The sequence below is a fragment of the Dioscorea cayenensis genome, chromosome 1 (genome assembly GCF_009730915.1).
Source record: "Dioscorea cayenensis subsp. rotundata cultivar TDr96_F1 chromosome 1, TDr96_F1_v2_PseudoChromosome.rev07_lg8_w22 25.fasta, whole genome shotgun sequence".
Classification (NCBI taxonomy): domain Eukaryota; kingdom Viridiplantae; phylum Streptophyta; class Magnoliopsida; order Dioscoreales; family Dioscoreaceae; genus Dioscorea; species Dioscorea cayenensis.
Genome location: NC_052471.1, coordinates 8,049,646 through 8,062,210, shown reverse-complemented (window position 1 = coordinate 8,062,210; position 12,565 = coordinate 8,049,646). Strand labels below are relative to the sequence as shown.

The 12,565-nt window shown below is 43.8% G+C and overlaps 1 non-coding gene across 1 annotated transcript; it reads left to right on the top strand.

Annotated features, from left to right (window-relative positions):
* Positions 1-12,458: 12,458 nt before the first annotated feature.
* Positions 12,459-12,565, top strand: LOC120266227. The gene has a single exon (XR_005538073.1). It is a non-coding gene; the product is annotated as a small nucleolar RNA R71 (small nucleolar RNA).

Here is a 12,565-nt window from a genome sequence, read left to right as displayed (position 1 = left end):
TAAGTGTTTTTATTCCCTACTCCCTGTGGATTCGATACCCGCTCACCAGGGATTATTGCTTCGACAAACCCGTGCACTTGCAGAATATACGCAAGGGGACCTTGTTATGTGGGTTGCAGAATTTCTACAGAAACACATCCATAGAGATATTTACATGAAATTAAGTCCAATTTCTCAACTAAAAACATGAATATCATCCTAAACCATGCCACACACATACATTTCAACTAAAACACCAAAAATCTTCATGAAGAACTCAACACCAACAAAAATTCATCAAAACACCCACTCATGAATTTATTACTACAGAAACAAAAATCTAAACTAGAAAACATTTAAACACTTGGGTTGCCTCCCAAGAAGTGCTTGTTTTACGTCACTAAGCTTGACGTACCTCTTCCTTACCTTATGGAGGCTAGAAAAGAGTGTGTTCCTCCCGACTAGACATTGCATAGCTACTTCCTTTAAACCAAGAGTCTAGTTGTCAGGTTGGAATATTAATTGGAGAGTCCAACCATCTTACTTTCGGTCTCCAAGGAAACAATTTGGGTTGGGAATTGTTTAAGCTTAGCACAGGTGGGTCATTGGATGGCTTCAATCTCCTACCCACATCTTTTTCCCTTCCCAAAACCTCTTTCTTGCGTTGTATGAGTTGATCAATCCCAAAGAGAGATGCTTGTTCCATTACCTTAGGATTTGCTTCTTCTTGTGTATTTTCAACTTGAAAGGAACATGAGACTAGCAAATCCCCTTGAAAATTCCCTCGCTCACAAGCACAATCTTCATTCTCACAATCTAAAATCTCAAAATGATATTCAACTTCTTTCTTTTCATTTTCTACACCAATGTACTCATTTTGCCCAACTTCTTCAATTGTGCGCATGGCCTCATCATGTCCCAGAGACACTTGCCTTGCTTGTTCAAATTCTTCTTTTTCCTTAGCAAGCATGTCCAAGATCTCTCCTAATTGATGCTCAATGTTTTTGATGGAGACCTCATGGCAACTTAATGTGGCCTCAATATTTTGGAAACGGGCATCGGTTGCTTCAATAAATCTTGGTAACACTCTTTCCAACCGAAGTACATCTTCTTCAACTTTCTCATCCCATTGAAGTTCTTGTTGACGTACTTCCCATTGTTGTCCATCAATATCCCATAAGAGATTTGGGCAGCTCCTTCGAGTTGGATGATATGTGGTATGACATGGATTGTATTGTTGATGAACACTATCAAGTCGATCAATTTTTCTAGTGACAACATCAACTTGTGAACATAATTCTATAAGTGGATCAATCATCATTCAAGTTCCATGCAAGAAAAAGTAAATAAGACAAAATAAAATAAATTAGAAAGGTGGAAGAAGATAGAGTGAAATAGATAAAAACAAAATAAAAATCGATGAGAATGATGGAAGAAAAAGAAAGTGTGGAATAGACAAAATAAAGAAAAAGATAAGTGGCTAGAGCAACAAAGTCCTAGCGTTCCTAGTATTTTGTTCCCCGAAAACGGCGCCAAAAACTTGACACGTCCGAATATGCGTGTAAACCACAAGTGCATGGGTGTCGAAGTAATAAAATACCCGGTGAGTCGGGTAGTTGAATCTATAAGGAACAGGGCTACTAGTACTAACTTCTTCTCAGCTTTCTAGCCTAATGATAAATGGAAAGGTGTGGTGATCTAATGTGTGAAGAAATGAATACCGGAGACGAATATGCAAGGGTGAAATGGATGGAGATCTTAATCAGTAAAAGTGGGGTATTCGGGCAATGCTCCCCCTAGGGTTCAGGTATTAGGTACCGGATAAGCAAAGTATTTCTATGAAGAGTAAGTTAAGTTGTGGAAATCCAAATATAATCGGCTCCGGCCTCCTGATCGCTGATACTAGTCCCCTACGAGGTCCCGGTGGAGAAATCCCTCAATCTCAACACCTCACACCACATATGGCCGTAAAGCACTCTAGGGATTCAAAGAGGTGTATCCGATTCCTAAAGATTGATCCAACCCTAATTCCCGGTGAAGGATCCTAACCCCCTACAAGGTCCCGATGAAGAAATCTCTCAATCTCATGCCTCACACCACATATGGTTGCATAGAGCTTAGGGAACAGAGATAGAATACACCAATTGGAGGGGAAAGGGGATACTCACTATCTCATGACTCACCCTCTCAACCCTCTTCAATCTTGAGATTCTAACCCTAATGGAGACCTCTCTCTCACCAAGGTAACAAATCATGCAAACCAAATAACCAAAAGATCAATAGGGCAAGCAAGCATTAGACAATCAAGATTAAAAGTTAATCAAACTCGGATTAAATAGAAACACTAAGCAAATCCACAAAAGAAGATAATCCTAGGGTTTACAAGCCCAAATACCCTCTAGGGTTTTAGATATCCATAGAGCAACATACAAAACACACCATCAATGAATGAAACTACATTAAAACCATAGAAATAAAACCCCTTATATATGAACTGATGGCCTTGATGGAGAGCTTTGACGTCTTGAAGGACCCACTCCGAAGCTAGGTTCACCGGTGGCTTCCTTGATGCTATGACGGAGGAGGAATCGATCAAAGTTGGTGACGAAGCGCCTCCAAAGCCGCAAAGACCTACTCTCCAAACCCTAGCCGTCTCAACCTTAAGAGCCGCACAAAAGATTAGAAAGAATAGGGCAAAATGACTATTTATAGGCCTTAGACCGCGTTTGTCACGTGCCCCCACGAGCCCATGTGGATTTTCCACGCGCCCGCGTGGGCTGTAGGAATTCCAACGCGGGTGCGTACTTTTCACAAAACACATAATTTTGATACAGTACTTTTCACAAAAAAATGGTTCAAACACTCTTCTATTGAGGCCACATGTCCGGGCACACGTCCATGTGGTAGGCTGACAAGGTCCCCTTGCGTATATCCCGCAAGTGCACGGGTTTGTCGAAGTAATAATCCTGGGTGAGCGGGTATCGAATCCACAGGGAGTAGGGAGTAAAGACACTTAATTTGATTCTTAGCTATGTCGAATATCAACAATGATAACTGTGACAATGATTCAATTCTCAATAATTAAAAGCAACAAGTAAGAGAGCAAAAGTAAGGAGGAGGTAAGGCAATCGATAAAGATGGGGTACTCGGATGATGCTTCACCTAGGATAATCGCTTCAAGTGCAAGAACTCTCTATTATGCTTCCTAATCAATGCAATGGTGAGTCGTGGAAATCCTTACATACATAGTCCCGAATCTAAGGTCAACTATGCCTAACTTTATTCATGTCCCGGAGGAGAGATTAAATAACCTCTCAACCTCGCACTAGAATAAAGTGGCAATGAGTTCTAGGGATTCCAGAAGATAAATCTCTTCCTAATTATAGACCTAACACTTTGGTCCAGACGGAAGGTCCCTAACCACAATTAAGCCCTAGATACTAAGATCACCTCAACGCTTCACTCCGTTGCACGCGCAACTAAGCCCCAGCGGAGATTCATCCCTTAGACCATTCACCCTATTATGGCCACAAAGAACTCGAAGAACGGAGGCAGAATCTATCACGTCAGAGGGGAAAGGGGACGCTACTGTACCTCTCGACTCACCCTCTCAACCCTCTCCAACCTAGCTTTGTCTAACGCTCGTGGTGTGTCACTCACTCATAAGATTACCAACAAGAACTCTCAACCCTAGTGTCACTCTAGGGGAAATGTTCATACAATCAAGCATTCAAGGTTGGAACTCACAATAAGCATCAATTTATTGAAAGCATAATAAAGAAGTTCAAAGAAACGAATACATCCTAGGGTTCACAATCACCCAAGTAACCACTAGGGGTTTAGCTCTCCATGGAGCTAAGTACAATCAAAGAAATCAAATATAAAAGCAATGAATCCATAAAGGAACAACCTCGATGGTCGTGTCGCTGGTCTTGTCGATGGTCTTGTGGAGAGTCCTCTACTCGTCGCAAGGGATCCTTTGTCCGGCCTAGGATACAACTCGCCGGATCGATGCCGACGAAAGCTCTCCCAATAACCTTCTTCCAAACGACGCGCGATGTCGGAGCCGTAGAACCTCTCCAAAATCCTATCCAATACCACTCAAAACCCTAGCCGAATCCCTCTCGCATGTTGGGGAAAAGATGGAGAAAAGAATACCAAAATCGGGGCTGAATCGGCTTTAAATAGGGCTGGAATCGGGTGACTCCACGGGCGTGGACGGTACACGCGCCCATGCAGAATTTCCACATGGCCGTGGGTAATTTCCACACACCCGTGTGGATTCTCTGTTTCTTTGATTTCTCCGACGGCTGTGAATAGTACTGCTACAGTACTAGCCACAGTATCGCTACAATGCTCTGCTGCAGCCTTCGACCTGAATGACTTCCCAATTCCATATTTTCATCGCGGTAACGCAAACGGGTACACGTTCACGTCGTGAATCACTTGCTTCTTTAATGATTTACATGTTGGTGGAGCTCTTGTTCTTATGTGCATAAGTCGGAATGCTCGAGTGTGACTGCCTTTGTGCCCCTCCAAATGGATGTGCTCACTCGAATACGAGGAGGTTGCCACACACTCTAGCATCTCACACCTGACCTACGTCTTCGCGTTTGACCCTTAGCAAGATTTCCTTCAAAATAGGTGCATTATGATCCATATTGGCCTATTTCCTTCATACTCGGCCTCACAACCCTACCTGCATAAAAGTAACATAAAAACACACATATTAGTGTAAAAACCTGAGAAAAAGTAATGCTCAACATAAGAAATGAACACTCGCGATTCATATCGCACAAGCACTTATCAAACTCCCCCACACTTAAGCTTTTGCTTGTCCTCAAGCAAACATTAAAACATTCTGTGCATCAATGAAGAAAATATTGAAAGTGCTTGGCCTTAGGTTCACCGAGGCATACAAAGAAAGTATTCTACGAGTAAGGAAAATTTCAACACTAAACACGAAAAAACAATCCTCTAGCTAAAAACTTGAATAAAAAAGGACAACAAACCCGAATTTCGTGTATGTGTTTGAACTCACTCAAAACAACCCAAAATATACTACTCAAAGTTCTAAGTACAAGGGACTTATTTATCTACAAAAGTGACAAAAATTTTAAAAGATGGTAGTAGCTTCACACATCCTCTAAGGTAGACCTTTCCAAAGCGGCCGCTAAGGTGGCATTCACACTTTCGAGGTGGTAGCTCTTTCTACCCGAGTGGTAGCTTTCACTCATCCTATGAGATAGCTCTTTCTCTCATTAGGGCATAACTAGTATCCGACTTGTCAGAGTAGCTTCATACTTCATAGGTGGTAGCTCTTTCCACCCAAAAAATACAAACAAACAATAAAACTATTTTGTTCCTTCTTTTCATTCATTTTTTTTTTGAATTTAGCAAAAGAAGTAAACCTAACTAGTCCCTTTAACATCGAACATGAGTTTCCAATAGAGTTCTGAGAGTGAGTAGTGCACTAAGTGTAAATCGGGCAAAAAATCCTAAACATTCAAGCAAGAACTAGAGCATGAAAACATTCAATGTTAACAATTCTCCTAGACATAAGAATATAATCATTACAACTAAGGTGAAACGCCATTGGCTATGTGAGCATATATCAATAAAAAACAATAGAAAAGATGTGCGCATTATGAAACTCCCCTCCACACTTAAGTTGTACATTGTCCTCAATGTACACATGCAAGCTCACTCAAAATATATCATTCAAAAATAGATGTGGGAGAAGCAATCAAAACAATACTCCTCTGACTCCTAGTGTTGCGTTTTATGAAGCTAATTCATTGGGAGTAGTGTTCCAACGGGTTGTGAAGCTCACACAGCCAAGTGCCGAAGCACCTTGGCCGTGCCCATGACTAAGTCTCAATTCCCAAGATGACAAGACCATCTGCATGCATACACGAGGGGGTTCAGTGAAGCTCAAGAAAAACAAAAATAACTCGAGTGTATAAAAGATGAAGCAATGAATACAACTCGGTAAATGCAACATAACATAAACTTAGAAGGAAAAATCCTTTCTGAGTGAACAAGTCTAAAAACAAGAAAATAGAATAAAGTAAAATGCACGAAAGTAAAAGAAAAGTCAAGTGTCAGAGTTACTCTCAGGCTCCTATGTTGTTGCTGCTGCTGAAGATAGTGGGTCCTCCGGTGCTGGGGTCGATGATGGAGGTGCTGGAGGAACTGACGGAGCCCGAAGATTCCTCAGCTGCAGGACAAATGATGAGGTAACGTCTCGCTCTAGGATCTGCTGTAATATGTCAAAACGTGCCATGAACTCTGTATACTGAGTGGCTTGCGTAGCCCGAATCTCGGCAACCTCAGCTCAGACCACTCCTATAGCATTCTCGAGCCTCTCAAAGCGATCATTGGCTTGAGATGGTGAAAACATACGCACTGGGGGTGGTTCCTCGGCTGTTGTAGGTGCCTCGGTCTTCATCGATGCTGGCTGAGGCTCGGGGGTGGGCTGAGATGCTCTGGCTTCATCACCCTCATCCTCAGCTATCTCTGGGGCTGGTAGGACTAAAGCAAAGACCCCTGTCCGAACCCTGCGGACAATGCCCATCAACCGTATAGTCTCTAAACTCAGTGGAGCGGGTACACTCGTCTTCTCGGCCCCGCGAATCGAATCCAAGAGACCCATGCCCACACTAATCTCGTAATGTAGGGGCCCGAGAAGATCTCTCTAGTCTAGCATAGTATAACTGGTGCCTGATGTACTCTTCCAGAATGTGCCCTAAATGAATCCGTACGCGCTCTACCATCGAGTATAAGTACAGCGGCTCCTGACGGCTCAAAACACCAGTACTGTCACCGCGGCCATTCACCGACCTACTCATGATGGCGTGCAAATATCTGTATGCAGGTCGGGAAAGGCACGTGGCTTTTGACACCCCTGGCTCGTACTGACCTTGACCACATAGTACTCTATAAGCTCTCTGCAGGGTCAAGGTTGCAGGATAATCAATAGGCAACTATGCATACTCCTCTGTATCCGTGAATGCCTCCTCGTACAAGCCAAGTTGGATGGAAAACTGCGTAATGCTCAAGCTATGGTGGCGTCCAAATACTCTGAACTGAATGGTGTCCAAAATGTTGAAGCTCAAATATGCTCTATCAAACTCAAACGAGGATAGCACCTCCAGTGCAAACTCTCAGATGGCTGGCTCTCTAATCGTCAGCAACTACCGCCAACCACCTTCTGAAACTAGATCCTCGATCTCATCGACAAACTTATCTCCCTGTTGAAGCTCCCGCAATATAGTCGTGTCTAAAAATCTAGTCTGTCCGAAACAGAGTCTTGACAAGCGCTCATAACGGACCTGATGTCCGGGAATCGCAAATCGCATGCCCTCCGGCTCAGGGGATGACTCACGTGGCCTCTTATCAGCTTGCTTCTTTGACTTAGGTGCCATGATTTGCAAAATTTAAACGAAATTGATCAAACAAGTTGATAAAACAATGCTACAGAAATCCACACGGTCGTGTGGAATTTCCGCACCCCTGTGTGGATTCACGGGGCGTGAGAACCGCACGGCCACGCATCAACAATCCAAAAATACAACTTAATAATACTTATAACTTCATTGTAAACATAAATTATCATTCCAACTGAAGAAACGAAGCATTATTAACCAGATTAATCGATAGAAAATACGAATTGACAAAGAAGATGATGAAAAAGGATTTAACGACGAGGAGGAGTGAGAAAATGAAGAGCTGACAGGAAAACTTCGCTAAAATCCAACCAAACTGACGCTATGGACTCGGAGAGTGTTGTGAGAGTATTTTGAAATAAAAAAGAGTCGTGAAGAGGGAGTGGAATCATCCTCTTTTAAACAGAACTCGTGACTTTTGGCATTCTGTGCATCCACACGGGCGTGCGGAAATTACACACGCCCGTGCGCCAAACCGACAAGGGCAAACGCATGCCCCTGTGGCTTCCCTGGACATCCGAGAAAAATATCAAGAATGACACATGCCTGTGTGGAAATTACCCATGGGCGTGGATGTTTACATGCTCAACTCACAGGGGCAGCCGCACGCCCCTGTGTTTTCTCGGGATGGAGGAAACACCCTGTAGAGATTTGCACGGGCTTGCGAAAATTACCCACACCCGTGTATGGTTCACAAGGTCACCCATGAGGCGAGGTCCACGCCCTCAGTGCTCTCGGGAAAAATCGCCCAACTCTACTGGTGTTTTGCACGCCTGCGTGAAATTACCCACGGGCGTGCGCCAATTGCATGGTCGTTCACAGGGGCAGCCGCACGCCCTTGTGCCTTCTCTGGATGAGCTCGCAATATACACCCACGGGCGTGTGGAAATTCCATGCGCCTGTGTGTTTTCTCTGGGTGACCTAGAAAAACCTGCAGGCTTTGCAAAACTATTCTGACATGTTTACACACACAGAGCCTGCTATATTATGCAAAATTTACCAGATAAAAACACAAAACTGAACTCAAATGACCAGACTTCGCCAACTCTCAACAAATCACACAATGAGTACTTTTAAAAATCCCACAACAAAATCGTTGCACAAGCACTTAAAAATTGAAACACCAACAATTAACAGTTTATTCATGAAAACAAACTAAACTAAAAGGTGCGAGAACAATAAACACTTGGGTTTCCTCCCAAGAACCGCTTGTTTAATGTCACTAAGCTTGACGTATCTTTCTTAGCTCACGGGGGTTCATAAATGAAGGTTGCCCTCTTACCCATGGCTTGAAAGCATGATGAGCAAAATCTCTTAAGGGTAGAGGGTGTACTCTAGGGCTTTGGACCACCTAGCAATGGTCCGTCCAACTTCCTTGGCTCATGTACGTCTCCAACAATCTTGGAGCATTTTCGGTGGCGTCTCCGAGCCCTCTTCATTTTCCGAAGCACCTTCTTCAAGATCCCCGGGGTAGCTGTTCCTTCTCCAGTCGAACCAAGCATCATTACTTCTTCATTGCTCTCCTCTTGGTCGAACAAACCTTCATATGGATCCGGGATGAACATTTCCTGCACATATTCATCAACAAGCTCATCAGTAGTGTCTAGAAAATATAAAGTGTCATCAAAATCAAGAGAATGCTGCATGGCTTCAGCAAGGTGGTATGTGAGCTTGTCATCTCCAACTCTCAATCTGAGTTCTCCGCAGTCCATGTCAATCAATGCTTTGGAAGTCCGCAAGAACAGTCTCCCAAGTATCAAGGGTACATTCGCATCCTCATCAACATCTAGCACTACAAAGTCAACCGGAAAATATACTTGTCCACCTTGACAAGCACGTTGACAAGGTCCCCTTGCGTATATCCCGCAAGTGCACGGATTTGTTGAAGTAATAATCCCGGGTGAGCGGTTATTGAATCCACAAGGAGTAGGGAGTAAAGACACTTAATTCGATTCTTAGCTATGTGGAATATCAACAATGATAAGTGTGATAATGATTCAATTCTCAATAATTAAAAGCAACAAGTAAGAGAGCAAAAGTAAGGAGGAGGTAAGGCAATCGATAAAGATGTGGTACTCGGATGATGCTTCACCTAGGATAATCGCTTCAAGTGTAAGAACTCTCTATTAAGCTTCCTAATCAATGCAATGGTGAGTCATGGAAATCCTTACATACATAGTCCCAAATCTAAGGTCAACTATGCCTAACCCTATTCATGTCCCGGAGGAGAGATTAAATAACCTCACAACCTCGCACTCGAATAAAGTTGCAATGAGCTCTAGGGATTCCAGGTGATAAATCTCTTCCTACTTATAGACCTAACCCTTTGGTACAGGCGGAAGGTCCCTAATTACAATTAAGCCCTAGATACTAAGATCCCCTCAACGCTTCACTCCGTTGCACGCGCAACTAAGCCCCAGCGGAGATTCATCCCTTAGACCATTCACTCTATTATGGCCGCAAAGATCTCAAGGAATGGAGGTAGAATCTATACGTCAGAGGGGAAAGGGGACGCTCCTGCACCTCTGGACTCACCCTCTCAACCCTCTCCAACCTAGCTTTGTCTAACGCTCGTGGTGTGTCACTCACTCACAAGGTTACCAACATGAACTATCAACCCTAGTGTCGCTCTAGGGCAAATGTTCATACAATCAATCATTCAAGGTTGGAACTCACAATAAACATCAATTTATTGAAAGCATAATAAAGAAGTTCAAAGAAACGAATACGTCCTATGGTTCACAATCACCCAAGTACCCAGTAGGGGTTTAGCTCTCCATGGAGCTAAGTACAACCAAAGAAATCAAATGTAAAAGCAATGAATCCATAGAGAAACCCCCTCGATGGTCGTGTCGATGGTCTTGTGAAGAGTCTTCTACTCGTCGCAAGGGATCCTTTGTCCGGCCTTGGATACAACTCGCTGGAATGATTGCCGACGAAAGCTCTCCCAACAACCTTCTTCCAAATGACGCGCGATGTCGGAGCTGTAGAACCCCTCCAAAAACCTAGCCAATACCCCTCAAAACCCTAGCCGAAGCCCTCTCGCAAGTTGGGGAAAAGATGGAGAAAAGAATAACAAAATTGGGGCTGATTTGGCTTTAAATAGGGCTGGAATCGGGCGACTACCCGGGCGTGGATGCTCCACATGCCCGTGCAGAATTTCCACACGGGCGTGGGTAATTTCCCCACGCCCGTGTGGATTCTCTAAAACTGTCATTTTCAGCCGGCTGTGAAGAGTAACTGCTACAGTGTTTGCTATAGTACTATGCCGTGGATCGCTTTTCATCGAGGTAACATAAACGGGCACACGTTTATGCCGTGGATCGCTTTGCTTCTTCAATGACGGATAAGTTGATGGAGATCTTGTTCTATGTGCATAAGTCAGAATGCTTGAGTGCGACTGCCCTTGTGCCCATCCAAATGGGTGTGCAAACTCAAATACGGGGAGGTTGGCACACACTCTAGCATCTCGCACCCGACTTATATCTTCGCGTTTGAACCTTAGCAATATTTCCTCCAAAATTGGTGCATTGTGATCCACATTGGATTCTTTACTTCATAATTGATTTCACAACCCTACCTGCATAAAAGTAACATAAAAACACACATATTAATGTAAAACCCAAGAAAAGTAATGCTCAACATAAGGAAAGAATGCTTCGCATTCATATCACACAAGCACTTATCACACATCTTCAATGATACCTCTCGGATGTCGTACCATTTGGTCCGCCAATTGTAAAGTCATCCGAGTAGGCCTATCCTCCCCTAAGCCTAGCTTTTGGAAGAAAGTATATGGCATGACATTGATACTTGCCGCTGAATCCGCCAATGCCATTTCCTCACCTAAGTTGCTAATGTTACACCGAATGATGAAGCTTCCCGGGTCTTTCTTCTTGTTCGGCATGTTCTTTTGCAACACCGCCGAGCATGAAGCATCTAGCACCACTGAAGCACTCTCCTCCAATTTCCTCTTGTTGGTCAATAGGTCTTTTAGGAACTTCGCGTACTTAGGCATTTGAGCCAATGCCTCTACAAAAGGAATATTGATGTGGGAGTTGCTTGAACAGACTAAGGAACTTCTTATACTGTTCATCCCCTTGGTCATTCTTCAATCTAGAGGGGTAAGGGATTCTTGGGTTGAATAGTGGGGTTGCCACCTCTTTCTCTTTGTTTACTCCCTTCTCAACCTCTACAACCTCGGGTGTGTGTTCTTTTGGCTTTTCACTCGGAAGCCTCCCTTCAACCTCACGACCACTTCTCAAAGTGATCGCCTTCGCATGTTCTCTAGGATTGGTTTCCGTGTTGCTTGGTAAACTTCCATGTGGCCTTTCGGAGAGAGACTTCGCAATTTGCCCTACTTGATTTTCAAGGTTGTGCAAGGAAGTGGTGTGATTGCGAAGTGTAGCCTCGACTGATTCAAACCTTGTATTTGCCGATTGAACAAATCTAGCCAAGTGCTTTTCCAAATCCGTCATTCGGGTTTCCAAGCCTGAAATTCTGTTTTCCACTTGAGGGGCTTGTTGTTGTTCTTGGAAACCCGATGGCCCCATGGACTTCTGTGGTCCTTGATTGCTACATGAAAAATTGGGATGATTCTTCCAACCTGAATTGTAGGTGTTGCTGTATGGGTTCCCTTGAGGTCTCATGCCGTTACCTACAAAGTCAACGTTCTCAACTGAAGAAACATCACCAATGATGATTGGGCAATCGGAGGGAGCATGTCCTCCACCACAACCGGTGCAATTGGTCACGGCCGCAACTCTATTCAAAGCTATAAGATCTAGCTTCTTACTTAAACTCTCCACTTGGGCCGGCAATGAAGTTACCGCATCAATTTCATGGAGACCGGCCACCTTTTTCTTCTCCCTAGCGTTCCACTGGTAGCTATTTAACCCCATTTCCTCAATCAATTGATGAGCCACATCGGAGTTCTTGCTACCTAAGGTACCTTTTGCCGCCGCATCCAAGAGTTACCTTGTACTCGGGTTCAAACCATTGTACAAGGTTTGAACAATCATCCACTCCGGGAATCCGTGTTGCGGACACTTTCACAGGAGTTCCTTGAACCTTTCCCATGTCTCAAATAGAGACTCCAATTCCAACTGCACAAAGAATGAGATCTCATTCCTAAGCTT